The sequence below is a fragment of the Nicotiana tabacum genome, chromosome 2, assembly GCF_000715075.1.
Source record: "Nicotiana tabacum cultivar K326 chromosome 2, ASM71507v2, whole genome shotgun sequence".
In the NCBI taxonomy this organism is placed as follows: Eukaryota; Viridiplantae; Streptophyta; class Magnoliopsida; order Solanales; family Solanaceae; genus Nicotiana; species Nicotiana tabacum.
The window spans coordinates 5627423-5632509 of NC_134081.1; the positions used below are offsets into that span (position 1 = coordinate 5627423).

The window sequence follows — 5087 nt, forward strand, 5'->3', positions numbered from 1 at the left end:
ACACTGGTCTGGACTTCTTCAATAGCAGCGACTAGGGTTCTTCAACTTCCAACAGCAGCGACTTCTTCTTCTTCTTCTTCATCTACTTCTGATTTCTGAAAGAATCTCAAAGCATCAACTAGGGTTGTTCTTCTTCTTCTTCAACTTCAAGTTCAAGACTTCAACAGGTATGTTCTGAACTTCTGATTTTCATTCTTCTTCTTCTTCTTCTTCTTCTTCTTCTTTTTCTTTCTAAACGTCCAAAGAGCGACGAAATGCTCGCGAATTTTTTTCAGAAAATTACTGCCCAATTTTTCCAGTTTTTAATAGAGAAATCCTCTAATTTTTTATATCTTTTATTCTTAGTTCTTATTGCCTTTCGTATGTGTTATGTAGTTGTTCTTTTAATGGCGCCAAAAGAAGATAGGAAAGACCCGGCTTGGGCTTACTCTGAAAGAGTTAGCGAGACCAACAAAATGGTCATTAGATATCTTTTTTATGATAAGATTTCAAATGGGGGAATCTATCGTCAAAAATCGCATATAATCGGTAGTATTTATAGGAATGCTGAGCAACTTTTTGGAAAGAACATGGCGATTACACAAAGAAAGACGAAGTCACCAGGTAAGCGAGTGCTTTTATGTTATTTTATAGTTAATAAATTATTTCTTTATCAATATTATATTTTAAAAATTTGTTCTACTTCTACAGTTGAATGGTGGAAGCAACATGGCTATCCCACTCTAGATTTACAAAAGTTTGCCATCAAGGTTCTAAGTCTAACATGTAGCTCATCCGGGTGTGAAAGAAATTGGAGTGTGTTTTAGCCGGGGGCGGCTCAATAAATATGGAGGCCTAAAGCAAAACTTCAATGAGGGGCTTTTTTTTTTTTAATATATAGAAGGAAAAATTTATATATAATTTTATTTAAATTCTATATTTCTAGCTTTTCATAAAGTTATTAATAATTTTATCTAATCCATTTAATTTCTCTTGAGATATAGACGTTGTGGGACTGTATTAAGGTTTTAACCTTTTTTGAGTTATGAATTAATAATCGAATCCTTTCTCAATTTATGGTCTAGAGAGTGATTCCCAAAAAGATATTTTTTCTCAATTTATGATCAACAATTTAATCCTACTTTTTTACTATAAAAAATTGTACTTTCTCATTCAAAATACTACTAAATATTCTTCTAAAAATAAATTAATATATAACCTATTAGAAAAATTTGGGGCCCCAAAAATTATAAGGCCCAAAGCAGCTGCTTTAGCAGCCTTACCCTTGGGCCGGCACTAAATTGAGCATGTAAGAACTAAGAAGAAATATTTAGTATATTGAGATAATTAAATTATATCTCAATTGTCCTAATCTTACTAATTACTTATTATTTGCAGATTCATATCAAAAAGAGGAACAAACTAACCTCGAAGCGTCTCAATAATCTAGTCTTCATTAAGTACAATAGAACATTGAGGCGTCGTTACAACTCTCGCAATGTAATTGATCCAATTAGTTTGGACAACATCGATGATGCTAATGAATGGCTAACTGGAGTCCCGGAAGATCATGCAGATAAAAAAGTATTTGAGGATACTTCTGATTTCACTTGGGGTGATGTTGCGGAGGCGCGTGGAATTGGGGAGAGGATTTATGGTTTGAGGGGGAGTACCTCAACTTTAAGTTCACGGAGGAAGGGAAAAGAGGCAGCTACTTTGTCCCTAGTTGATGAAGAAGAGGAAGTTGAAGAAGATAACGAGGAATATTATAATGATAGTGGAGTACAAGAACTTGACAATCTTGTAGAAGAATATGATGCTCATTTTGTGCTTTAATTGATGTTACTCTTTAGTTTTTTAATTGAAGTATTGAACATTTGCTTACAATTACATGTGTTGTCTATGCAGTATTATTTTATTTTTATTTTTTAAAATTCCGCTTCACTTCAAAAAAGCAAGCGCTTCGCTTCTCGCTTCTCGTGAAATGGGGGTTGTCGCTTTTCCTCGCTTCACGCTCTTCATAACACTGACAAATAGTGTATTCACTCAAATTTGCATTGACACCCTGTTGATTTGTCTATGTGCACGCATGCTGGCCTAGACATCAATTCTAAGTTGCTCGGACTCGGGTGCAGATGTCTGATACGAGTGCGGATCTAGAGATTGGACCTTTCATGATCTAAATTTTAGGTATCTAGGTACGGATATGAGTGCAGTGATTCTCCTAAAAATAATTCAAATATCTAAAAATGGATTTATAAAAATATGCCTAAATTAAAATTCCACCATAGCTTTTGTTTTGATTTAAGATTTCATTGTATCTGTCTCGAATTCCTCGTCGATGTTGGTCAAAGTACCCAAAATCAATTGGCGAAATCTAGTACGGATCTCACACCCACACACACGTGTCGATACGGTGCGACATAAAAAATGAAGAGTTCGAGCAATTTAGGATATCATAGCTATACAAAATAAAAACAAAAAACAAATAGCTGAATTTACACTAATCTTACAAATAACCCGAGTATTATTCGATGAAATCAACAAAACGCCCATTAGAAAATGAACCCTCTGCTTCTTGTTGTTGAGGAGATGGGTTGTCTCCTCACCACTAGACCATGGAACCATTTTTGTTTAGTTGCTGCTTTATTTAAATGGTGGGAAAAAAATTAGCGCACCTCGTATAAAATTTAAACGAGGTGCTTTAAAATATAACCACTCTACCAACAGTGAACCCGCCGGCTATTTGTGTAAGGATATCTTTATAAAATGGCCTATATTGGTCTTGAGCTTCAATCTTACCAATTGGTATAGACGAAGGCACCACTATATCTGCAAAACATCAGGTTAATTTTTCTCTTTAATTTCTCGATTCGTACATTAATCCCTCAACGTATTCAGCTATAATTCTCAAAATTATCAAACACCCATTTCGGACTTTTTTCACTTGTTTAGTATTACCAAATGACAATTATCAAAGTATTTGTAAATATGCCTCAATGTAAGTTGTTAACTTAACGTCGAAATTTTACTGCTGGCCATGATATATCCAAAGCTATTTTCGAGCTCAATCAGGTATATATTCCTACCTTTCCATATACCGTCAATTCCATTTTATCTGACCGGATAAATCAATTTAAAGAAAAATATAATCTACACCATCTTTAAAAGAGAAAAAAAAATATAGATATAAAAACGTCAGGTTAGATTATTCAAAAGTGGAGATGCGGGGTATCAATCCCCGTACCTCTCGCATGCTAAGCGAGCGCTCTACCATCTGAGCTACATCCCCTTGTCAATACTATTTTTGCCTAGCGTGTAGACATAGATTTAATTGAAACTTGAAAAAATGAGTTTTTGAAGATGAGATTAAAAAATAGTTTTTTAAAGTTGAAATTGTGTTTGGACATATATTTTACTTGAAAAGAATTTAAAGTTTTGTGAGTAGAAAACTTCAAAAACTTCTCTAGAGATGTTTTTGGGATTTGAAGATTTTGTTTTCAAAATCTGCCAAAAAATGATTAAAATATATAAACAAACAGATATTTGAAAACAACATTTGAAAAAAAGATCGCAAATTTTATGGCCAAATAGGAGCTTATATTTGGCCTATGCAGAAGAGAGCTTGACTGCAAGATCCACCCATCGAGCAGGGACGAAAGTTCTTAGTAATCCGACAGTGCCGAGTGGAAGGGCCCTTCTGTTAATAGGAGTGGGACTTATTCTTTTTCTAACAAAAAGTTTCCGTCGTACGTGTGCTTTTTGAAGTATTTTATTGTTAAGTATAGTTATGATTTCTTTAATTTGCTTGTCTATTAAGCAAATAAATTAAATTGCAGTTCTTTTTATGAATAATTATCTTTCTTTATACTTCAGTTTTTTGAGTGATTAATAAAGGAAAATATTGCAAAATCAAAAGTAGCTTATTTATGGTTAGATGAATGAACCGCCGGAAGCTCGAATGAGAGTTGGTGTAATCGACGTTGTATAGAAATTTTGGAAAACTTGTTGCCTTGTTGGAACTATTTCAAGTGAAATAAATAAATTTTATTGACAAATTCTCAACCTTTTTAACCAAGTTCATGTCAACTTCAACTTTTAAATAATCTTTTTCAGTTTATTTTTTTTTAATTTTAACTTCAACCAAATATTATCCAAATACCTAATAAGGCTCTCAAAGAGTGAGTTTCTACACGAGTCAAGCTAAGCTACATGTTTGTATGGTTCAATTTGATTTTATATTTTAGCCAGTCTTAAAATCCTATTCAGGATAATATTTGAGAAATCACGGTTTAAAGAAACTAGTGAAAAATAATCGTCAAAACAAAAAAGGAGGAATGATAATTAGTTTAACAAATTAATCATTCTTTGCTTCAATCGTGAGGTGCTCATATCTTGTTCAATCCAAATGCAGGATCTTGGTTGGACGACCAAGAGTTGTAACAATTTGGACTTGAGAAAACTCTATTGAGATGGTAATCCAAAGAGTAATATTTGCGCCAAACAATAGAAAACGCTCTTGTTGTTTTCGTGAAACATTGGAAAATATATCTTAGGCGGACGTGAGGCCTCCCGCATCACAAAAAGGACCCAAGATCCTCGCCTATTGCAAAACTACATCGGGCCTTTTTTTCCATTGAAAGGCGCATCGGGAAATCCACATACAAGCTGAACACACCAACCTGGTGGAAAATTCATCCGACCAAAGCATTCAAACATTCAAGCATTCAAACAATTCTCTGTACTGGTGTCTCTCCCCCCGACACCGCATTGCATCTTGTAATAGCTTTCATCATCATCAATACAATCATCAGCTTTCATCATCAATTACTCATTTTCCGCTGCTCAATTGCTCACGACATTGGTTTTCCCGTACGGCACTGACAATCTAGTCTAGCGTACGGCGAGGACCTCAGTTGGCGCATAGCAACCGCACTGACATCGGTTGCTTAGCCTTACGTCGCCCTTCCAAGGAACTTTTCCTAATCCTTGTGCAACACATGGTTTCAAGTAGGAAGCTCCAAAGCTCACAAACAGCATTTTATTATCCAAACTTTTTATTTGTTCCCTCTCCAAAACCCCTCCATTCACGTTGTACCTTCAAACCT

The 5087-nt window shown here is 34.7% G+C and overlaps 1 non-coding gene across 1 annotated transcript; it reads right to left on the reverse strand.

Moving 5' to 3' along the window:
* Positions 1-3198: 3198 nt before the first annotated feature.
* TRNAA-AGC (transfer RNA alanine (anticodon AGC)) lies at positions 3199-3271 on the reverse strand. The gene has a single exon. It is a non-coding gene; the product is annotated as a tRNA-Ala (tRNA).
* Between the last annotated feature and the right edge of the window lie 1816 nt (positions 3272-5087).